General features: G+C 34.2%; 1 protein-coding gene across 1 annotated transcript in view; it reads right to left on the minus strand.

Moving 5' to 3' along the window:
• JADE3 (jade family PHD finger 3) overlaps nt 1-26,064 on the minus strand; it is a 162,755-nt gene that overhangs the window by 88,816 nt on the left and 47,875 nt on the right. The window lies entirely within an intron of this gene.

A 26,064-nucleotide genomic window follows, 5' to 3' on the forward strand; every position in this document is an offset into this window, starting at 1 on the left:
ATGGGAGGAATAATGTGTAATCAGAATGGAAAGATAGCTGAATCCTGACAGTGAAGGTCATTAGTTGCCAAAGAGATAATATATAATTAACCTTACAGTGAAAGGGAAGCCACTAAAGGTGCTCACTCTAGGAAGTAAGATGTTCCTAGATGAATTTTAGGATTTGCAAAACAATTAATATTAAAAAGGCTGTACTGAGTCATTAATAACAAGATTTTTTCATTCATTCAATTTTCATTCTGAAATAGTGAGATTTTATGTCATATTTTATGTCATATTTTGTATCTTTTCCTATACCTAGGAAAACTAGTTGGCATAATGGCACAATGCTGGTTTTGGGGGAGGAAGTTAAAAACCAGTTGGAAAACATTAGTTGTATAACCCTGGACAGATCACTAAGCCTGTTTGCCTCAGTTTCCTCAAGTGTAAAATGGGGATAACAACATCTACCTCACAAGGTTTTTGTGAGGCTCAAATGAGATATTTGTAAAGAGTTTAGCACAGTGCTTGGCACTAGTTTGGCTACAATAAGGTGCTAGATAAATGTTTTTCCCTTCCCCTTCCCCCATAAACTTTATGCTTTAGGTAATTAACAAAACATATCATCTAAACACTGGAAAGACAGGAATACAGTCTTTTTTATTTCCTAAACTGTATATGATATCAAGAACAATAGAAAAGATGTTTGATGCATATAAAATTACTGCAAAATATTGCTAGCATCAAAACATATAACCCAAGAAAAATAAAACTGGAAAAAGTAGTTTATAGTTAAAATGAGATGGGACAGTCTGAGAACTAAGTTGCTTACTGAATGCTAAACCAGAGCATTAGTTTTCAAACTTTTGGTTTCAAGAAGTATTTATCCCCTAACAATTAGCAAGAACCCCCTCCTCACCTAAGTAGGTTATATCCGTTAATATTTATATTAGAAATTAGAGCGTCTTAGTATTTAAATAGTTTTGACTTTATGAACTTCCAAAAGTCCCTGTATCACACTGCAAACCACTGATCAAGAGGAAAGCATTCAGCACATTAAATAAAATTCTAGGGGTATACACTTTATCTAGGATCCTATTATTCTCTGCCTTGGGACCTTGGCTTTGAACCAAACAAATTTAAATTTTGTTCTATAAATATTTATCTGGATTTCAAATATGGATACTTTGCTCTCTACTTCCATCCTAAACCTCTTCCAAGGAAGTCAGGACAAAGAAAATGGCTCTATGCAAATGGGCCAATTGCAAGAGAAAGGTCAGATGACAAAAGTCAAACTACTGCTTAGTTTTGGGGGGTACGTGGAGGCAGAAGAGAATACCTTGAGGTTGGAAGTAAAATCAAAGTCCAGAAATACTGAGAGCTGGGAATAAAAGAATATAAGTTACATCAGTGTGATTAAGAGTTAAACCAAGAAACAAAATATCCAAACAGAACTGAGTTTATCCAAAGATATACTTGCAAATTTGATTTACTTAACACAATGACTGAACTTCCACTTTTTTCTTTTTTTATAGCTTTTTATATACAAAACATATGCATGGGTAATTTTTCAACACTGATCCTTGCAAAAACTTCTGTTTCAACTTTTCCCCTCTTTCCCTCCACCCTCTCCCCTAGATGGCAGGTAATCCTATACATGTTAAATATGTTAAAGTATATGTTAAATACAATATATGTATATATATTTATACAGTTATCTTGTTTCAAAAGGAAGATTGGATTTAGAAAGATGGGAAAAATAACCTGAGAACAAAAAACAAAAATGCAACAGCAAACAATAACAGAAAGAGAAGAAATGTTATATTGTGGTCCGTACTCATTTCCCAGTGTTCTTTTTCTGGGTGTAGCTGGTTCTATTCATATTGGAACTGATTTGGATCCTCTCATTGTTGAAGAGGGCCACGTCTATCAGAACTGATCATCATATAGTATTGTTGTTGAAGTGTATAATGATCTCCTGGTTCTGCTCATTTCACTTAGCATCAGTTCATGTAAGTCTCTCCAAGCCTCTCTGTATTCATCCTGCTGGTCATTTCTTACAGAACAATAATATTCCATAACATTCATATACCACAATTCATTCAGCTATTCTCCAATTGATGGGCATCCCTTCAATTTCCAGTTTCTAGCCACTATGAAAAGGACTGCCACAAACATTTTTGCACATACGGATCCTTTTCCCTTTAATATCTCTTTGCAATATAAGCCCAGTAGTAACACTGCTGGATCAAAGGGTATACACAGTTTAATAACTTTTTGAGTATATGAACTTCCATTTTTAATCTTTAGCATTTGGAACTAGCCACTCCATTGATCTGTACCCTTTTGGTCTACTGACCACATTTCAGCTGTTAGGAACTCTTACTCTTATGCCAGAACTTTTTTGCATTAGAAGTAATTGAATTTGCTGGCAGTGTATAGGGCATGACTATATATAAAAAAGGTGAAATTCTTGGGCATAAAAACAAAATTTTGCTTTCATAATGTAAAAAAGGAACAAATTCAAAAGAAGGGCTTCAAATGTCAACCACGAAAAGAATTCTGGGTCTAAAAGAAAAAGTATCATTTTTTTCTATCTGACCTCTATTCTACAGCTAATCTTTCCTGTCATTATATAATACTTCTAAAGTTACAATAAATTTTGAAGAACTTTCATTTTTTTAAATGACTTAATTCATTAAAGGCAAAATGCCAGCTCAATGTTTTAGTCTAAAAATCTAAATCCTTCTCAGTATAGTACAAAGAATGACAACCATTTTAAAAAGTTGTGTCAAGATGTATCTGATTTCTTTCCCTTTGACAAGATATGAGAATAAGTCTAAGGCAGTTAAAAGAGGCTGAGCAAGGCTAAAGATCCATAGATTATCCTGACAAGCCTAAGAAATACAGAATATGAAGGAAATTCTACAGTAGCCCAGGCTGTTTGAGGGATGTGGCTAATTGAGAGAGCAGGGAGGGTTATGGCAGCAACTGGCTCACCTGCCAAAGAAAACTGACCATCTTTTCACATTAATTTAAAGGTGTCGATCCCTATATAGTAAATCATATAGACATTAGCTACTCCAGTTTTAAGAATGTACTGATGAAAAAAATAACATAAAAATACATTTAAGATTTTTACAAGTTATTTAAGATTTTTCAAGACTAAAATTACATGCTAGTTCTAATTCCTACTATTTGCTTTGTAAGAGTCCCTAACACTTGGGGATCTGTCTAGAAGTCCCCCACCAACAGAGTAATTGCTAAGAAGTAAATTACCACTCCCTGCACCCTCACAAAGACAGACTATATTTGCCAAGGTGAAAGAGTAACACTAGTAATGTCTGGTAAAAAGACCTGACTGTGGCTGAGCAACTCTTTTACAGATACTTCCCTCTCTCTACCTCGGAAATGGCAAAAGCCCAAAATGTAGGCCCTGAATGAAAAGGACAGAGAGCCTCTTCAGCCAAACAGGAGCTGTGAATGCAGGCTTTAATCCATTGTGCCAAAGTAATCTGTAAGGGATCTGGCACCCTTCCTGGGTACCTCCCACAGGATGAATAATTGGTCTGTTGATCAAACAGCCTCAGTTCCAGCCAAATGAAAAGCTCATAAAGCTCCTTCAACATCCTACGAGTACCAGAGTGACTCTTTGTCAGAGAGAGGTCTGAAATTAAAGTAAAGGAAAAAATAAGTGAAAAGGAGAGCGATAAAATTTGGGAGAGAAAGGATGAGACATTATTTAATGGTTAGGAAGTACCAAAAGGAATAAGAAGACTAAATTGGATAGAATAGACAAATATTGACATCAGAGCAAGAAGACCCTCCACAACATTTTCCCTCACCCACCAAACAATCAAATATGGAGGGGTGTATTAAAAATAATTGTGGTTAAGAATTATTTAGAATTAATTTTGGTTAATTTTCTTAACATTCCTTCATGGTTTGTGTTATCTTGTGAAGGACTGTATAGAAAGAAGCATCATATTTAAGGTAGATAATATATGCAAAGAGGTAGGACCCACACAATAATTGTTGTAGGTACTCTGAAACTATTTGTAAAATCATCTTATATTTAGACATCCTTCTTACACCTTTGGAAAAAGTGACTAATAACTTAGCCAAAGCAAGAATAATTTCAAATAACAGATGAGAATAGTATCCTGATAAGGATACATCTGAAGTGTGGGTCAGACTCATATCAAGAGTGTATGGAAATCACTTTGTGCATCTACATTAAAATTGTTATGAGCCATTGAATACATATTTCTAAAGCTGAGAGGGAGAAGCTAGGAACAAGAGTTTCCCTCCCCTTACCCCAACTTACTGAAATAGCTTAGACAAATAAGTTGCCTCACCTCTCTGTTTCTTCTCCAAGTATGTAGAATCAAATGACATCTAATGTTCTTTCTAGATCAAAAATTTTATGATTTTATGGATCATTAGAGAGGGAATCAAAACTTGTGGTTTATAATAAATACATATTTGATTAAACAAAAATCAAATCATAGAAACTGGGTGGGAAAGGTAGGTCAGAGTTGCCACATTCTGGGGAGTTCCTTTTCAATTTAAGTGTGAATCAGATGAGGAAGCAGACATGGTGATAGGTCTCACTCCAGAAGCTTCTGCCACTTGGAAAGATAAAGTTAAGCACAGCAGTTTACTTGACGGAAAAGCTTTGACTATCTAACAAGGCTGGACAGCAAGTTCTGATGCTTAGTAGCTAGAAGTGCCAAAATCCCTCAGGCCAGAACAGATGCTCCTGGAAGGTTTCTGACCTCAAGAAAATGAACTCAATATGTCTGCATTTCAACTTTGAGAAAATACTAGAGAGAATAGTTGTAAGAGATAACAAGCTCCTAATTGAGCCTCAAAGGCTTACTTCCCTGATAAATTCTTATTATGAATTGATATCTCCTTTCTTATAACCTTCTTATCAAATATAATTTAATGTTCATTCTGTTGTTTCTTTGGGACTCTTTTCCTAAAAGAAGCTGTCATTATGACATGATTATTCTTTCTACATTTTTGATTGTCAAAAGACCCTAAATTATTGCATCTGTTACCTAAAAACCCAATGTTATCATTTAGTAGCATCTATCCCAAATTTTAGTCAAAGCCTCCTCAAAGATATATTCAGTCTTGAAGGGGAAGGGGAGAAGGACTGCTAATTCAAATCAAATTTTTGTGACATAAAATGTCACAGAGACAGGATGGCTGGCTCAACAAGCACCTTTCCATTGGAAGAAAGATTCTTGTGTCCTGGACTTATAAAATATGGCTTCCAAAGATTTTATCTACAGAATATTTTCCACTAAATGTTGCTTCTTCTCAATCTAAGAGCACATAGAAATTTTAAACATCGAACACTTAAGTTTTTCAGTTAGCAACTTGAATGGGAAGTAAGATTACTGGTTCTAGCTATCAAAAATGTCAGCTTAATACCAAGAATAAACACTACTCAACTGATTAGCTATCCCTGAGGTGACTTATTTACTAGAAAATTAATCCCTAGATGAATGAAAAGAGAATGAAAAATATAAAGAAGATTCTGACCACATTTCTGCCAAATTTCTTTCTGTATATCTCCTCCAACTTAAGGGTACCCAGATTTTAAAAATGGAAGATGGCACATTAATACTTGTCCCAAATTGGTCCATCCTAAATATACATTTAATCTGACGTGCCAAGACAACCTTGTCTTTATCCATTCCTTTGTTCTACTACCCACAGTAATAGCTCCATTCTGATTCCCTCAATTCTAGTATTCTGGTTGATGCTTTTTTTTCTTTTTCTTTCTTTCTTTCTTTTTCTTTTTTTTTTTTTTGCTGAGGCAATTGAGATTAAGTGACTTGCCCAGGGCCACACAGCTAAGAAGTATGAAATGTTAAGTGTCGAGACCAGATTTGAACTCAGGTCTTTCTGACTTTAGGGCTGATGCTTTAACCACTGTACCACCCAGCTGCCCCTGGTTGATGCCTTTTGCAGGGATAAAAGCAGAACTCCTTGATAAGCAAAGAAAATGAACTTGGAAAGAACCAGTAAAAACAGGGCAAAAATGATTTACAGTGTCAAAATTTTACCTCCCCTCCTGTGTATCCTGTGATTTTTTTGAAGATACAATATTAGTAATACTTCTGTCTAAAAACTCCCACATATCAGTTGCCTCCTCTTCTCTCTTACTTAAAGAAGACTGAAGCTAGTAGATATAGCTAGGTATCCTGATATCCAAGGCAGATTACTGTCTCAAATAAGCTATGGCAAATTTGAATGACAGCCAAGCCACACTATCACCTGGAAAATTCCCTTCATGGTGAAAGAATAAACTGGGCCAGCTCACACACTATGTTTTCTTGAAATGTCCTGCTGGACTTAACCAGTTTCTTCTTAAAGCACAGATCTTGCCTGTAGGAACCCCATCTGCTCCTCGTTTGGCTCTTCATTGATAGGACCATAATATATATCCAAAAGATGACTAGAAACAAACTACTTGCACATTTTTTCTCTTTGTCTGGTTTCTCTATATGTTGCAATAGGTCAGATGATGATCACATACAAAAGCTGAAGATGTGGCCTTCTCATCCATGTTGCCTTCTAACTTTGCCAGTTGGAGTTGTTCAACCACAATCTGGAGGTCTAACCCTAGAATCAAGACTTTAGTTCCTATCTTTTCCCTGAGAAAGGGGAAAATAAGAAGTTCACCAGCCAAATAAAAGCAGTCTTGCTTCTGTTATCTTTCTTCTAGTAACCCTGTAAATGAGACTCACATCCTCACATTCAAGTTTTAGGAACTAACCCTTGTATTTCCTTTATGTCTAAGACTGAGTCATTTCTCTATTCAATACTTTAGGTCCTCCAGGACTGAGCTATCCACTTTTCCCTACCCCCAACTCCCTTTGGGGAACATTCCTACTCCTTAAATGCTTCTCCCTATAATCCAGTCCAACCAGATTTCAGAGTTTCTAATGATTTTAACTGATGATTGCTTGCCTGGTCCTCTTTTTTATTTTTAAACTTCTTTCTGGATTTTCCCAGATTACCTGCCCTATCTCTACAGGCCTTTAGATCCCAGCCATTTTCAGTTTGGTCTATTCTTTGTTTGACTAAATCCTAGGTAGGATAAGTGACAGAGATAAAAAGAACACTCTATGAATAATGTTATCTAAAAAAGCAGAGTACACTGGATTCTATGTCTAGATGACAGAAATATAAAAACCACTCCAAGTGAGCAGAAGGGTTTCTTGCAGAAATCATTTCCCTCATAAGGGAGTCCCTTTTCTACACGCAACAGGTTGGTACCATCCTTATCACCTCTGCTCTCTAAGACCAATTATTGCCTATACAATTCTTGGACAATCTTCTCAAATTTCTTTTTAGCTCTATTGGGAATTTTTCTTTGTATTTATCACATTCTCTTTTGTTATCAAGTTTATTTGTACAATTCTCACCTCATCTTGACCTACAATAAACTTCCATATCTAATTTTTTTATCCTTGGACTTAGCACGTAGGCGTTTAATAAATATTTGCAGAACTGAATTAAATTACTCCTTTTCAAAACTGTAGACAAAATAGTTCATTGACAGTTGAAAGTGCTCTTGATTTGTAGTTAGGAAACTTATGTTCCTGTCACTATGTATGACCTTGGAAAAATCATTTAAATTCTCTGGACGATAGTTTAATCTATTATAATAGGAGGAGATTGAATTGAATATTTCTAGAGTGTGGTAATTCAATCTTTTCTAGACATCTTGAAGAGTTATTTAATTTCCATGGTATTGTGTCTTGTCTTCCCAGTTATATTAAAAACTCCCTCAAGATAGGAACCATATCTTATACTGTTTTATATTTCTCTCCCAATCATCCAAATCAATGTCCTGCATATGGTAGGCATACAATAAGTATTTCAAGCTTTTGACTCTGCAATGGAGCTGAAAAACATCCCCTCAATATTACCCCTTCTCTTTTTCATTATCTATTCTCTTCTGCTTCCTCTCTGCAACCTCCCTCACTTCCTACCTTTCAAGCAAAGCTGCCCAAAAAGCTCCTTCCCAATGGGGAGCTGAGATAGTTAACAGGTTTGGTGGATGGATGGGCAGACAGTTAAGTCTGTCCTTCATTAATTCATTGGTGTGTGCTTCATTTACCACTGTTTCAGGCAGCCTCCAGTGATGCTTCATTTTTTTCCCCTCACTCCAAGGTCATTCAAGATTCAATGTATTTTTCTGTGCAAACTTCTTTCTTGTCTAGTAGCCCATAATTATCCTATCAATTTAATAATTCCAGATGGAATGGGATTTCTTGCTTTGTAAAGTCAGATTCTTCCAAACACAAAGTTTACCTGGATATTTCTGTACATTTTTATTTCTGGATTTTAGTTCCTCACCTTTTCTTCTGGAGTGGTATTAGAGTGGAAGGGAGAGGAAGACAGTTCAATGTTCTATGTTAAAGCAACCAAGTTCCAATTAAAAATACTGGGATAGAAGTAGGCATATGAAAATCTTACTTTTTTATATTATACATACTTTTTAGCAGTCTGGTAGTATCTAAGGGCCTCTTCTCAGAATAATGTCTTTAAATGTATATATTTTACATAGGATTACAAAAGGAAGCCAATCATGTTAAAAACTTTTATCAAAATATTTCTTTAAAAAACAAGTTCACATACCCCAGGTTAAAAATCTCTGAAATAAGGATTTCCAATAGCATTCTAATCCTGTAACAATTTACACTTCAGTTAGAAATAATGACATTAACTAAGAAAATTCTCCCAAGTCCTTTTCTGTGAAACAGATGGGTAAAGGGTGAGAGCCAACTGCATACCTGGAAACTCTTCCAGAGAGGAAGGGAACAGGAGGCAGCTTTAATTGCTTTAACCAAATGAAAAATATTTGCAAAGTCTATAAAATAGCAGAGCTACCAGATCTCCTTGACAGAAGGAAAATTAAGAAAATTACTTTATGTGGAACATCAAAGCATTGAAGTGTTACACTCCCAAATGCTAGACCATTAGCACCAGATCGGGCAAAGAACTACCCTCAGGAAAGGAAAATGAGCACCTGTGGAAGGAATTTGGGTCTCTTCAAGGGGTCATGACAAGTGACTGCTACCTAGGGTTACAGGAGCTTCTGGGGACTCCAAGCATTCATATACTGCCAAAATTTACATGAAAAGGTACAACAGTAGACAGAGATCATTCTTGATTGCTCAATTTCACAGGCTTTCCACAATTAATAGCATCAATAGATCCCAATAACTTACATCTCAGATATCTAATTCATTAAGTCAATCACATACAGACTATTGGAGCTGGAAAAGGATCTTAGAAATCACCTACTCCATGTTCCCCTCCCTCATTTAACAAATAAAGAAAATGAAGTCCAGAAAGATAAGTGGTTTGTCCAAGGTCACAGAATAGTGACAGTAGAGAACCAGGTAAACTGGTCCAAAGAAAGATAACTATCTGAAATGTTTCACTTTTCTGAATTCTTAAGTTCAAGGTAAATTTAGCACTTAAAGGGACCTGAGAGGCCATTTAATTCAACCCCCTCATTCACAGTAAGGCAAATGAGAAGTGACACTATTTCTTCCAGGGTCACTGTGTAACTTTGGCAGCAACAGAGGCTGGTTTGGAACCTGGAAACTGAAACCTCTAAATTTAATTTCATTGCTCCTTCCAAATAATAAAAAAGTAGGAATAATAATAACTGATATTTAGATAGTATTTATAACACAAAGTCAGTTTCACAAAATCTAACACGATTTTATACAAATAACTGCTCATTTGTCTTATTTCCTTCCTATTTAGATTACGAAATCTGAAATCCTATTGCCTAATTTACTGGTTTCATGTAAAATATCTAAAAAGATTGGACACTTAGATATTTCAAATACTTGATTTAACTTTCCATGTAGCTTGAGAGAAAAAAGTCCAGAAGATGACCCATTTTTTATAGATGTTATTCCAAAGCCTTTTGATTCTAATGTCTTTCCTCTTCTGATTATTTCTGTATATAGCTTGTTTATACAAATCTGATTGCTTGTTTTCTCTCCTTTTAGAATGTAAGTTCCCTCACTAATCAGTCAACAGCCATCAACACTGAGGCAAAACCTTCCATCATCAAAAAGATTATGATTCACAGAAGACTCAGGATTTTTAACAATAAAATATTTTTAATTAAAAAAAGAATGTAAGCTCTTTGGGGGAAAAGTGGAACACAAATGCATTGCTGGTAGAGTTGTGAAATGATCCAACCATTCTGAAGAACAATTTTGGAACTATGCCCAAAGAGCATGCATACCCTTTGATTTCGCAGTGTCTCTCCCAGATCTGTATCCCAAAGAGATCATAAAGGAGGGAAAGGGACCAATATGAGCAAAAATGTTTGTGGCAGTCCTTTTTGTTGTGGCAAAGAACTGGAAATTGAGTGGATGCCCCTCAGTTGGGGAATGGCTGAATAAGTTATGGTATCTGAATGTAATGGAATATTATTGTTTTGTAAGAAATGATCAGGCTGGTTTCAGAAAATGAACTGATGCTAAGTGAAGCAAGTAGAACCAAGAGAACATTGTACACAGCAACAACAAGATTATGTGATGATTATGTGTGATGAACTTGGCGCTCTGTCTCTCCCTCTTCTTCTTCTTCTCCTCTCCCTCTCTCTCTTTTTGAGTCAATTGGGATAAAGTGACTTGCCCAGGGTCACACAGCCAGGAAGTGTTAAGTGCTTGAGGCCAGATTTGAACTCAGGTACTCCTGACTTCAGGGCTGATCCCCTATCCACTGCTCCAACTAGCTGCTCTGAACTTGGCTCTTTCGGAGTCTATTCCAATAAACTTGAGATGGAAAGAGCTATCTGCATCCAGAGAGAGAATTATGGAGATTGAATGTGAATCAAAGCATAGTATTTTCACCTTTTTTTGTTTTTGTTGTTGGCTTAGTTTTTTGTGTGTTTGTGTGTGCTTTTTCCCAGATCAGATTTTTCTTCCACAGCATGTAGAATATAGAAATAAGTTTAGAAATGAACTTATTTAGCCTATATGAGATTGTTTGCTATCTAGAGAAAGGAAGAGAAAGAGGGAAAGGGAGAAAAATTTGGAACACAAGGTTTTGCAAAGGTCAGTCTTGAAAACCATCCCTGCATGTATTTGGAAAAATAAAATACTATTTTAAAAAATCTAATGAGGAAGCAATTCAGATAATATACATTAAATACTTTTAAAAATAATAATAACAGCTGACTGACATTTTAAAAAAATGCAAGCTCAAGGACAGGGTTGCCTGTTGCCTCTTTTTGTATCCCTAGAACTTAACACAGTACTTGGCACATGGTAGACATTTATTGACTGCATGAGCTAGTGACTGACAGTCACTGAGATGAATTAATAAAAAAAGTCTATGTCCTAGTTTTAGTCTATAAAAGAACTGATACCACAATTCAGTTTACTTATTACTTTAAAATTGTGCCTGGAACATCGTTTCCAAGGAAATTAAAAACTTCAGGATAATCCTAAGGAAAACATTAAAGAGCTACACATTACAAAGCAACAGGTTTTTGTTGATCTAGAAATTCTTTTAGGTTGCCTCTATCAATGGTTTTCAAAAAACGAAGAGCCAGATTTCTCCATCCCAATCAATGTGCTATGATTTTATGCAGCATATGTTATGTAGTAGAGCAAATGTTACATAAGTGAAAAAGAAAGCAAATCATGGAAGTGCTATGTTTAGATAAGATGGAGTTTGCAGAAATAATTCCCTTTAAGGTCTCAGTGTATTACGTTGCCCAAATTATTTAACTTCAAATTCTAGTAATGTGAGAAGAAAATGAATAATCTCTATAAAGATTCCTGAGGCTCAGTTTATCACATTTTAGCAAGAGAGATGAAGATCTAAAGTAAAAGCTGAAAACCTAATCCATTTTAAGGTCATCAGAGGAATTTTTTTAAAACTGAAGGATGAACCAGAAACAAGATTTACATACTGCTAGGGTCCCAGCTGACTCAATTTCTGAAACAACCCCCCAGAATTGCAATTAGGAATCCTCCCAGACAGAAAAATACAGAGAAAGACAGACATAAGCACACAGGCATTCAAATCCCAATGTAAATCCAAAATCTGTCTTGTAAGTAAACAGTAGAATGAAAAACAATTGCCTCCAAAGTTCTGGCTGTGATTTCCTTAATAAAAATCCTACCTTCTGCTACTAGCATTTAAATAAAAGTCAGAATCACAGATATAGAACTGGAAAGGACATCAGAGGAATGATCTCTTCATTTTACCAAAAATGAGAAAACTAGGATAAGTGGCTTATCCTAGATCACAAAGATACTATACAATAGAGGCAAGAGTCCAACCCAAATCTTCCAAATCCAGAACCAGTGGAAATGACATCAATTTATGAAAGAACACAAAACTTGGCAAAGTAAATGTTTACAAAATGTATGTCGCATAGACTATCTCACATAATTGTGAGGAAAGCATCATAAAATAAAGCACCACAGAACTAATAATGGCTAATGTGTATATAGCACTTTACAAAGCATTTAACCATCATCTTATTAATCTTCATTTCAGCACCATGAGGCAGGTTCTATGCAAGATGTACAAAAATCTTAGTATAATAACTTCATTCACTAAGACTTTTGAAACACCCTGTATTAGCCTCAAATTACAAATGAGAGAGAGAGGTTAGGTGACTTGCTCAAAGTCACGTAAACACAGTTAGGATCTGCAACAGCATTGTAAGTCTAATTTTCCTGATTTCAAATCTTTTACCCTGTCCATGAGCATGCTTCTGAGTTATTCTTTTTATGAGTATGATTATCAACCCAGAGGAGAGTTAATATCATCTGGATTGGCACTGGAAAAAGGAAGACCAAGGAAATAGAAGCATCCTAATTTGGAGCAATAGGTTGAATCCATAGAAAAGGAAGTAGAAGACAATCTTTGGAGCCTCTCAGAAAAAAAAAAAAAAAAAAAAAGGAAACTAGACTGGACCAAAAAGTCTCTTGTAGGAGCTAAATTTCTCACAGATGGAGGATTCCAATTTCCCACAGTTTTTAACCTACTGCTGAGGCTTTCAAGACTGCCAACCAGTCCTTGTCTTATACCCACTCAGTATACCTCACGTCTACCTGGCTTGAGCTCCTTACCCAGGGTCTAACACCACAAAAGTCCGTTACAGATTTGGAAGGTAGAGAAATGTTGTTATATATAGTGGTTAGGTTCTATAGTCCCACATTCATACAGTGCTAGGCTTCTAAGATATTAAGGATTAAATAAACTTTTGTGAGCTGATTCACATTTTACAATCCTATTTATGTTCAAAATTCGCTTAAAGAGAGGGAAAGTTACAGAAACTTACAAAGATTTTTTCAACCAACTTTTCTCAATCCCTTCATGATATAACTATAAATCTTTCTACTAAGTATGTTTTTTCATAATAAAAACCAAAGAAGGCATGACTTAAATATATAACTCTTGGATATTATTGGTTTAATAGGATTGATTATGTTGATTGTTTTTCTACTATTGGTATATATCTAATTTGTTCACAAAGAATGATATCTTAGATAACTCGCTGCAATGTGTTTGACAGGATTTTATTTAAAAATTTTTAAACATATTAGTTAATGATATTGGTCCATAATTCTGTACTTAGGACCATATTTGTCTCAAAAAAAGAAATCTGATAGAATGCTTTCTTTCTTATTTCTGAGACTAATTTGTATTAATACTAATTCTAAAAGTTTGAATTAGAATTAGAAAAGTTAGAATTAGTCTAAAAGATTCGACTTCTGAGACTAATTAGTATTAATACTAATTCTAAAAGTTTGAAAGTATAAAAGGACCAGGAATATTTTTAAATTTGGTAATCTCTTTACATATAGTTTTACTTTCTTTTCTGAAATTGATTTCTACTTGGTATTCTCTTAGTTTGTGTATTGTATATTTCTGATGGTATTTCTCTATTTTCTTTTATGTCCTCAGTTTTGTTAACATTGCAATTATACATAAGTTCTAATATTCTTGTTATTTCTCTTTTTTTTTAATTTAAAACTTGCTTAAGATTTAACATTTTTATATTTCTTTTTGGTTTTGTTGTAATTTTACCTTGTTCACTGTTATCTTGTTAATACAATCTTCTGCCCTCTTCTTAGTCAGACTGACTAACTGGTTTACTAATCTTATTGATATTTTCAAAGAACCAGCTTTTAGTCTTATTTGTAATTTCTATAATTCTAAGATCCAGTTCATTAATCCTCCCCTTTTCTATTTTGTTAATATAAGTTAGTAGGGAAAAATATATATAGTTTTTAACCAAGAGTTGAGACTCTTAGCCATGTTGGAATATTACAAATGTTTAGTAAGACAGAAGTCCTATTTCATCTGTAATCCTCTGCATTCTGCAAGTTTGGAGTGTGAGCAATTTACAACACAGTTTAGGAAATTCAGCAATAAATCAAGGCACAAGCAATCCTAAGTCTAGTCTTGGATTTGTCTTAACAAAGAACATCTCTGAATGATAAGGAAGACTAAAAAAAAATGATCCACCCATACCTGGCAGACAGGAAGAAACTTATTAACCTAAATGGTCACATAATGACCAATTTGTACAGCCAAATTTTTCTAAGAAATACTCCCCGAAGTACAATGCAATCATAGAGTAACTCCTTGATGTGCCTGGATGACGCACATTTGGGCATATTATCATATTGTTTATTTGCCACTTCTCTATTTCTAGTTCATTACTCAATTAAGGCACCTCTGCCTATTGTCTGTGGTAAGTATTCATTTGTTTTCACAGAAATGGGAAGTAGGCCAGACACAAGCAGCTGTGTTCTTCTAAAGAACAATATCAGGGCAGCTGTAAAAGTAACTGCCAGGACTCACCATAATAAAATCTAATTTTACTTTAAAAGTTTAAATTTGTTTTACATGCCAGAGATAGAAAGATGAAAAACAGTTCTTACATTCAAAAAGGTTACAATCTCCTGAGTAGATATAATGACTTCTAATAGGGTTACCTACCATAAGTTACATATGATAAGCCTTCAAATTCAAAGCTTCCTTAAATAAAACATTTTTTTCTAATACCTTTAAAATATCTTTTGTTTTTACATCATCTTCATTTCTAACTGGATCCCTTTCCCATTGCTCTCCTCTCTCAAAGAGTCATCCCTTAAAGAGGAAAAAGAAAAAAAGATTCAGCAAAACTTACCAAAATATTATAAGAGTCTGACATTATATGCAGTATTTCATAGATATAATCTTCCCTTTTAAAAAAGGGAAAGAAGATATCTTTTCATTTCTCTTTCTGAGGTTCAAGTTTGGTCATTATAATTTTGCAGAATCCAAAGGGTAAAAACATTTAATAGGGTAATGAGAACAATAAATTCCAGTTTTTATCATTAAGGAGTAAGCTATTATCTATGCTGTGGCCTACTGGTTCCTTTTACTGCTCAACAGTATTCCCACAAAAAGGCAAGTAAAGGAAATGGCACAATGACAAAAACCCAAACACATTGCTTCCTGTGTATCAGCTAGAATGACAATTTTCTGAATGAACTAAAATAGTAGCATCTTCTCCCTCCTTTCTGTGTTCTTGAATACCACCTGACATCCTCACTTGGGAATTACTTAGTGGAATGGGCAGTATAATATTTTCTGTCCAACTACGTAGTACTTAAATCAATTTCCCCAAAGTTCTAATAAAAGTATAATATATCTACACCTATAATGACAAAGAATTGGAAACTCATCAAGTAGGAAATTGCTTTATAAATTATGATATAAGAATGAAATGGAAGGAATGATGAAAGGGATAGTTTCTGAGAAAACTGGAAGATTTATATGGACTGATGCAGAATGAAGTAGGCCAGAACAATTTATAGAATTAAGGCAAACAACTTTGACAGACTCAAGAACTTTGAACAATGCAATGTGCAATAAGAATCAAAGAAGATTTATGATGAAACTAGAGAGGCAGTATGTATGTGTGTATTTTTTCTTAGATGCAGCCAGAAAGGGAATTTTTTAAAACTCAGATATACATATTTGTTTTATTTTCAAAAAGGTATAAAAAAGATAGGAGGAATTAAAAAAATAAACTTTTCAATTAGAAAAGATTAAATATTAAAAAAGGCAGTTTCAGTAAAAATGATGCCTTTCTATACATAATAGGTTACAAATATATAAAATTCTTTGACCCAAAAAGAGAGGACTGAAAATATAAATGGGTATAAGAAGTATTTACATAAATTCAAGTGTAATAAATTCATAATAAATTTTTAGTTGCAGACATTTAGGATAATCTCTAACCTTGGAATATTTTTGAATGACAGCAACTTGACTCTCCTACAAATTATGACTCAATGCTATTTCAGATATATCTACTGAGGTAAAAAGACAATGGGTCACAGGATCACAGTTGAAAGGAATCTTAAGGAATCATCCATTTTAGTCATTTTACATGTTAGAGAAGTAATATGAGATTCAGAGACGTTAAGTGACAATACCAGGTCACAGAAGTAAATAAATAGCACATAGACTTTGAAATCTGACTCCTCCTTCCAACATGATCCTGTAGGCGACAATGCTGAACTGAGTCAGATAAAATAGCTTTGAAGGTAGTTTTGTTTTCACTTAATCTTTCTAAGTCCTCCTCATCCATAAAATGGAGTCATTACACCTATAGTTGTGTTACTTTGCTGTTCAGTCATTTTAGCTGTGTTTTCTGCCCCCATTTGGCAAGGATACTGGAGTGATTTGCCATTTCTTTGTCCAGTTCATTTTATACAGGAGGAAATTGAAATTGAGATATACAAGTTAAGTTACTTGTGTAAGATCATACAGCAGTGTCTTAAACTCAAGGAGATGAATTATTCTGATTCTAAGCCTAATGCTTTATATACTAAGGCACCACTTAGCTGCCTAATATGTACCTTACAAGGTTTTCCATTATGTAATAATATATGTAAATCATTTTGTTTTTTTAAACATATAAATTCCAATGCTAATGCCTACTCATAACTCCAAATAAGTTCAAGGTTTACAAAATCATCACAACAAATTTTTGATGTAGGTAGAGTTAAGTTTATTATTTCCCCTTTGCAGATGAGCAAAGGGCAACTCAGATATTAAGTAATTCACCAAAAATAAACTGGGAAAACATTTTTACAATCAAAGGTTCTGATAAAGGCCTCATTTCCAAAATATATAGAGAACTGACCCTAATCTATAAGAAATCAAACCATTCTCCAATTGATAAATGGTCAAAGGATATGAACAGACAATTCTCAGACGAAGAAATTGAAACTATTTATAGACATATGAAAATATGCTCCAAATCATTATTAATCAGAGAAATGCAAATTAAGACAACTCTGAGATACCACTACACACCTGTCAGATTGGCTAGAATGACAGGGAAAGATAATGGGGAATGTTGGAGGGGATGTGGGAAAACAGGGACACTGATACATTGTTGGTGGAATTGTGAACACATCCAGCCATTCTGGAGAGCAATTTGGAACTATGCTCAAAAAGTTATCAAGCTGTGCATACCCTTTGATCCAGCAGTGTTTCTACTGGGCATATACCCCAAAGAGATACTAAAGAAGGGAAAAGGACCTGTATGTGCCAAAATGTTTGTGGCAGCCCTGTTTGTAGTGGCTAGAAGCTGGAAAATGAAAGGATGTCCATCAATTGGAGAATGGTTGAGTAAATTGTGGTATATGAACATTATGGAATATTATTGTTCTGTAAGGAACGACCAGCAGGATGAATACAGAGAGGACTGGCGAGACTTACATGAACTGATGCTGAGTGAAATGAGCAGAACCAGGAGATCATTATATACCTCAACAATGATACTGTTTGAGGATGTATTCTGATGGAAGTGGACCTCTTCGATAAAGAGAGCCTTAATTGATCAAAGATGGACAGAAGCAGCTACACCCAGAGAAAGAACACTGGAAATGAATATAAACTGCTTGCATTTATGTTTTTCCTCCCGGGTTATTTATACCTTCTGAATCCAATTCTTCCTGTGCAACAAGAAAACTGTTTGGTTCTGCACACATATATTGTATCTAGGATATACTGCAACCCATTCAACATGTAAAGGACTCTTGCCATCTCGGGGAAGGGGTGGAGGGAGGGAGGGGTAAAATTGGAACAGAAATGAATGCAAGGGACAATGCTGTAAAAATTACCCTGGCATGCGTTCTATCAATAAAAAATTATTTAAAAAAAAAAAAAGTAATTCACCCAAGATCACATAGCGAGTCAGTGGAAGACATCAAGACATAGATCTCAAAGAGAGTTATTCCTAAAATCAAATCCAGGATTTTCTCCATACTACTAATATTATGGCATTTCTTATGAAATCTGGGTCAATGCCTGTGTATCTTCTGTTTGAAAAAAATCGTAAAGAACACCATATTTTTATTTTGTGTTTGAGTAATCACTATCAATCCTTTTCCTTACTGACTTCAATAACTAAAATTGGCTGTCTCAACAGCTCACCATTCAACTTAAAAACGTCAAACCAAAAATCAGCAATTCTCTCCCTACTTCAGTGTTTCAGGAGTAAGTGATATGACCCTTCAAGTGAAAGATTTCATTTCTACTTTAAGTTTTACAGGGATTGTAACCACAAATATCCAGGGACAAAGTAAACAGAAAATAATTAAAAGAAAAAGAGCCTGCTCAAGATATTTTTCCTGTTCTTCCCCCTCAGCCCCAACAACTCTTCATCTTAAAAAAGGGAAAACAGAAGTGGGAGTGTTTTTAGATATGTACTACTTTCATCTCAACACTTTAGAGCTGTTTTTTAAAACGAGGAAGAAACATATGACTCATGCATGAAGTATCTAAGCTTCAGTGAATTCATAACTGGTTACAGGTCTCTTCTAAAGTCCCAATCTTAAGGGAAAGAAAAGATATATTTTTGTTTCCTCTGCTGCTACTTCTTCCCCCCCCTTCCCCCACTTCCCCCAATACTTCAGAGAGTATTTGGAAAGCTGTTGATGAAACAAGGGCCAGATAAACTGGTCAGAAAGAAGAGAAAGTATGAAAATTACCTATCTTTGCTTCTGCTACTAAGACCACTATTTCTGTTTGAACCACAGATGTCCTTGTGGTCAGGTACTAATCAATCTGCTTTAAAATAGTCAGAGTTCATATTTTTGTTAACAATTCACCTAGGATCATTAAAAATGTATATCTTTTTCTTATTCATCCTTCAGCAGCCAGAAGTACTTTTTAAGGGAATTATTAAATTGGAGATAAGCTTAAACCAAATTTGTTTTTCCATTAATATTTTTAACTGATAATCAGAATGACTATAATGCCCATATTCTTTGGTTCAGAAATTCCATTGCTAGAAATAAGTCCCCAAAAGACCAATGACAAAAGAAAGGTCCCTATATAAACAAATATTTATAGCAGTATCTTTAAGATATGGGAGAAAAATAATACTTCTTAAAGGGAAATGACCAAATGAATGAATAATAACAGAATATCTCTCTGCTATTAAAAAATCATGAATATGATAATATGGAAAGACTTAAATAAGCAAAAACCGGAAAAAACAATATATACCATATACAATGACAAAATTTAATTTGGAAAGAAGAGCAACAACTCAAATCGAATTATATGCAGTCATAATAACTAACCTTGGATTCAAAGAAGAGAGAGAAGGCATCTTTTCCCTCCCTAATTTCTTTATAGAGGTGTGTGGGGGAGGGTAAGGTTCCAATGGATATAGAACACTTCACATAATATGCAGTTCATTGGTTAATTTTGCTCAACTGTTATTATATTATTATTATATATTGTGTAACATATGTATTATATATTATTTTATGCTTTATTATAATGGTTAGCCTCTGTAAGTGGTAAGGAGGAGAAATTAATTTGGAATGTAGGTAATAGAAAAACATAAAATATGCACAAAAATTTATTTTTAAAAACTACCGATCAAAACATAAATACTCTCCTTTTTAAAAATTCTGCTTTCCAATTTCCTCTCTTTCCTACCCTCTCCCCCATAAAGCAGTGCAATTACTAATCAAGAAAAGTAGACTGATGGATTTTAATTCACATAACTCCCCCAAATTCCTAATATTATATATCTTAAAGAAGAAGTCATATAATTTCAATAATTTTTAAAACATTATCCACAATGGCACTGGTAAAAGGGGGGTATTTTTTAAAATTCATAAATATATATACATATATATGTATACGAATGCATTTATACATATGTGTATATGCAAGTAGATGTGTATATGTTGTTTAAATATACACATACATATATAGAGATCCCTATAATATAGAAGTAGGGATAAGTACTACATCTGTGATTTCACTGGTAAAAGGAATCATTTTGTAAGTTGTCACCTTCTTTGTTATATACAGTCTTTTTTGTCTTTTTCCCCCTTCACTCCTCCTCCCTACTCTAGAAGTGACAAACATTAGAACAAATATGTGCCTTTGTGTATGTGTATGTACATACATACACTTCCATTTATCAATTCTTTCTCTAGATGTACATAGTCATAGAGAATTTCCCATAGCACTGAGATCAGATTATTGCTAGTATGTCATTAGTGGGATCTGAACTCCAAGTTTTCCTAGTTCCAAGGCTGGCCCTTCAATGACAAGCAACCTCTCTGTATATAACATACAACATTTCACTCTGCCCAGATAAAAAAGTAGGGGTGGTATATTAAAAAAAAAACATGAAAGACATACACAACAATCATTTCAAATAACTCAATTATTTAGTATAAAACTTCTTAGTATTATAGTGAATTCATAAGAATTTCTTTCTCTTTTAAAGTATTTATCACATCTCTGAATGGCCACTTAAATAACTCTTTACTTGGTCTTGTACTTTCTATTCAATCTAATTTCCTATTACGAATCATTTCCATATTTCATATGTTCAGCTGGGTGACCCTGAGCAGGTCACTTAACCCCAATTGCCTTGCAAAAAAAAAATTCCTATTTCATATGTTCAATCACATGTTCCCTTAATAAAGGCCATCTGATTAAATATGGCTGCAGAATTTACTCAAGGAAAAGAAAAATTCCAAACCCAGGTAAAAATTATTAGACTTTTTAAATCTCATTTTCAAAATCAAAGCAACTAGACCCAAACCTATACTTACTTTCAAAAGCTAAGTCCAAAGACATTTTAACGGTTACTGGCCACTCCTTTACAGAGAAGGAACTGTGAGAGAGCTCTTCAGTTTACTTTGACAGATCAGTGCTCTTGCTACTAGAAAGTATCCAGATGAAGATAAAAATGAATGAGGCAGCTTTTCAACTACACTTAAAGTCAGTAGAGAAGTATCATGTGCTCAACAGACGGATTCTAACTATAGAATAGGTAACCACAAAAAGAAATAGCAACCAATGGGCACATTTGCAACAAGAGGGGAACCACAGAAAGAATAAATCTAAAAAAAAAAAAAGTCTTATTCTCTTAAAGAACTTCCCCAACACAATGTGGAGGGAATTATCTCTAAAACATTAAATATGTGTCAAAATAAAACTTCAAGTATAAAAAAGAAAGGTATAATAAAAAGAACACATACTGGGATTTGAACCAGCAGACTTGGATCTGGACATCTTTTTAGTTATATAACCAGACAAATTACTTCACATCACTAGGCCTTAATTTTCTCATTTATAAAGTGAACAGACTGGACAAGCTGATCTCCACTCCTTCTTCTACCTCTAAATCCTAAGATGGTATGACTGAACAGGAATAACAAACAAGTGTTATTATATGAGAGTTTTCATGACAATAGATTAAAAAGGAAGAACCTTAATGGTGTATAAGTTATCTTTACTTTTAATGTGGATAGTCCAATGTAACTGATTGAATGCTAAATTTAAAATCAGGCAGAACTGAGTTTAAAACTTGCCTCCTTAAACTTTTGTTAAGTCCCAAATAATTCCTGTGGCTTTATTAGAGTCATTAAGGCAGATACGGGCAAGTAGGTAGTAGCAAGGCTAAATCATTGGGTCTGAAGTCAAAATCTGAGTTCATATCAGCATTAGAGAAGTTCTATGGTCTTGGGCTAGTCACTTAGCCTAGATCTGCCTCAATTTCCCTAACTGTAAAATGCAAATAATAATAATACCACCCAATAATACTTCCCAAGTATATTGTGAGACTCAAAAGAGCTAGTTTTTATAAAGTGCTTAGTAATGTATTTGGCACATAGTAATTGCTAAATAAATGCTTGTTCCCTTTCCTTATTGGGAAGTTCAAATGGAACAATATGTGTAAATCATTTTGCTTTGCAAATTTTAAAGCACCATGTAAGTATGATTTATTGAGGATTTATTGATAACCATGTTAAAATCAAGTTCACTGAGAGGTTATCTGTCCTTTGCAGGGATCTACTAGTTGAACAAAATCTTCAAATGACTTTGGCAAATCAATCAACATTTATTAAGCGCTTACTGTGTGCCAAAGACAATTGAGTGCTTCATATATTGTATCTAGGATACACTGCAACATATTTAACTTGTATAGAACTGCTTGCCATCTGGGGGAGAGAGTGAAGGGAGGGAGGGGAAAAGTCAGAACAGAAGCAAGTACAAGGCATAATGTTGTAAAAAAAATTACCCAGGCATGGGCTCTGTCAATAAAAAATTATAAAAAAAAAAAATTGAGTGCTGAGGACACAAAACGACAAAAGACAATCTCTGCTCTTAAGGTTTTTACAATCTAATGAGAAAGACAATTTGCAAAAAAATTATACACAAAGCAAGGTACATATAGCATAAGTGAGGTAACAGAGAAAAGGGCATTAGAATTAAGAGGGGTTGGGAAAAGCTTCCTATTCCACACTGATCTTTCCCTGTTTTGAAATCCAAGGCACTTAGTCAGAACTACTCAACTTAGCATGTTCACAGTAGAGGCAAGTCAAAATCTCTCTATCTGATATTCTGCCAAAAGTAAATTAAAGTTCAACCAGGTGACTACTAAGGATACTTTAACCTTTAAAGCTAGACTATTAGCTACTATATACTACTATATACCTATTATGATTGCACTTTCTTAACGGAAGTCATTAAAAAGGTTCTTATTTTCCTACAGTCTAAAACAATTTTGATAACCAAAATCATAAAGAATAAACTCCTTCCAGTTACAGAAACTTCATTCTTATTTTGAATTTACTTACATGCCAAAAAAAGGCATGTTTCCTATCAGGGTACTCTCAGACTTAATGGTGACATTTCTTTAGACACACCAGGGTCTGTTGCAAGGGCACAGCAAGAAACAGGACATGAAATTTCCAAGAATACATCAAATTGTCTTAACCTTAGAAGCTACTGGTAGGGATGAAAGCAGGAAGAGGGACTTAAAAAAAACCTATAATTATTCTTCAGTAGATCAACATTAATTTCCACAAAAAGAGAAAAAAATCATTTGCCTTATCAGATATTAATAGCCATCATATTACAATAGCAACTGTTACTCTTTTGTTATCAGGATTTATGAACCTTTTAGAGTTAGTCTATTTTATTCTCATTTACATGTGTGTCCAAAGAATGAATACCTAGAGGATTTTGATGAAAAACAGATTTAATCAAATAACCAAAAATTATTTTCAACATATTCATTCACCTTTTATTTTTACATCATCTTCATTTCTGAATTTATGCTTCCCAATTCACAGATAAAATACTTGTATTGATTAACATAATGTAGATTAAAATTCAAAATGTTAAAAATTCTATTCAAAAAAGCAAAGTTGTATTCATAACTAGATGGTTGGTTATCAATGGAAATTAGAAGAGAATGTAAATGGAAGGGAGGACAAGTCAGGAACATTTACTAAGTACCTACTAAGTGCCAGGCACTATGATAAAAGGTGATACAAAGAAAGGAAAAAAAAAAACAGTCCCTATTTTCTCAGTGATGTTTTTAATAGTAATAAGATACTAAATTTTATTATTATTTGTCTCCTGAGGGACAGAAGTGATGTGCAAGGGATAGGTAAAAATTCAAATTGTCTACATTTTACAAATGGAAAAACTGAGACCTAGACTATCAAGAGATTTGTCTAAATTACATCTACAGTGAGTTAGTGGTGAAATAAGAATTAAGATCTAGGTCCCAAAACTCCTAGTCAGTTCATATTCACTTATCCTATAATATTGACTATTACTTTGAATTCTAAACTGCTCAAAGTAAAAGTTTCTAAATGTGGGAGCTGATATTCAGATAATATTTACATATGGCACATAAAAGTGAAGGGGTATGGGGAACAGGTGCCTATTATACAGACCATTTCCCTTTAAAAGATAAGGGTCTTCAGCACCTGTTTTAAAGGTGATAGAATCAAGTCTAAGATGCAGAAGATTTTTAATCCCGTTTGTGAATTATCTAGGCCCTTTTGTTTATTTCTTCTCTGGACAGCTGCCAACCTTTTGGTCATTTCCCTCCTCATTAGCATCTTCATTGAAGGGTAGCCAAAAGATTAAAAATAGGTGTAGAAAATCTAATCAGCCAATTATGCTACTTATTAGATGCCCAGATGAAAGGTTTGGTAAAGGAGAAATGAGGAAATCTTGGGTTCTAAAATGAGTGCTTTAAAAAAAAAATCAGAGAATTTTAATTATGCATGCTATCCTTCATGCTCCATTTTCATAGATAATGCGAGGATGAGTAACAAAGTCAGTTGAGAAGAAATTGCAAAGTAATATTAGGATGTTCTTAAAGCAATTCAGAAGAGATCACTATAAACAAAAAACTGAGAGAAGGAAAGTCAAGCTTGAAAGGAAAAGGAAACAAAAGCACCCAACTATTTGTTTCAGCTTCTCCTCGGGAAAAAAAAATCCTTTTTAAGTTAAAAGCGTCCAAATAGGATTACAGAATTCATGGGTTCAAAAAGGAAGCAGAAAGCAGATCTTACAAACCCCATTCTCTACCCCCTACATCCTCCGCATACTTCCTACTTTCATGTGCTATTTTAATTAATCCAAGTAACAACATTCAAAAATGATGGACACAGAAAATATTTGGGAAGTGAGAGAACAAAGAGTCAGTGTACTGTGAAGTTGCAGAAAGCCATTACCACCTTGAAAACATCTGCAGGACCAGATGAAAAGACTAGAGTTGATCATTCATCACTACACATCCTTCCAGGAGAGGAAACCCCAGCATTTACTTATCTGAAAATCTGCAGTTTAATTTCACCCTGTCGGATCAAAGGCAAAGTCAGTTAACTTGGCCAAGTCATTTATCTGGACAGCTTACAGAAAAGGCTGGTCCAGAGACAAATGAACTCATTAACTTATATTGTTCAAAGACAAGAAGAAAACTGGGGGAAAAAACCAACCACAAAAAAATCATAGCCGAACATTTAGGGTTTGAACACAGTCAACTGTAATTACTTGAATTCTCTTTTTATCTGAAGCATCCAATCTTGTTTCCATAGCTATTGATTCCTTATAGAATGTTAGGAGTCAAAAAGAACCTGAAAGGTCATCTAGTCCAACTTCTCAAGTCTTTACAAAATCCATGATAGATGAGTCAACAAGTGTGTATATGCTCATTTTCAATGAGAAGGGATTTATTATTTCACAGGCTTTAATAATGTTTTATATTCTATAGCATCATAATATAATTTATAATGTTATTAATATAAACATTTTTATATTTTAAAAATTATTCAACTTATAAGTTACAATACATAGCACTTTAAGATTTACAAGGTGATCAATTGATTGATCTATCTAACTAGCTTTATTTGAACCTCACAACAATCCTATGAGGTAGGCACTACAGGTAATCAGGCACCCAGAATCAGACACAGTCCTCCAGATGGCCAGTGAAAAGTACAAAAGAATCAGTCTCCCTTTATTTAGACACCGTGCTTCTATGAATGCAGCAAAATAATGCTTTTGGGTTTGGGATTTGGGTTTTTTTTTTGCAACCACATTATATTGTTAATTCATAACTAACTAGCCATCAATTAAAATCCTTGAGTCTTTTTAAAATACATGTAATTTCACGCAATTAAGACACTCCTCTAGTTTAATTATTAT

Source organism: Antechinus flavipes, chromosome 3 (assembly GCF_016432865.1).
Source record: "Antechinus flavipes isolate AdamAnt ecotype Samford, QLD, Australia chromosome 3, AdamAnt_v2, whole genome shotgun sequence".
Classification (NCBI taxonomy): domain Eukaryota; kingdom Metazoa; phylum Chordata; class Mammalia; order Dasyuromorphia; family Dasyuridae; genus Antechinus; species Antechinus flavipes.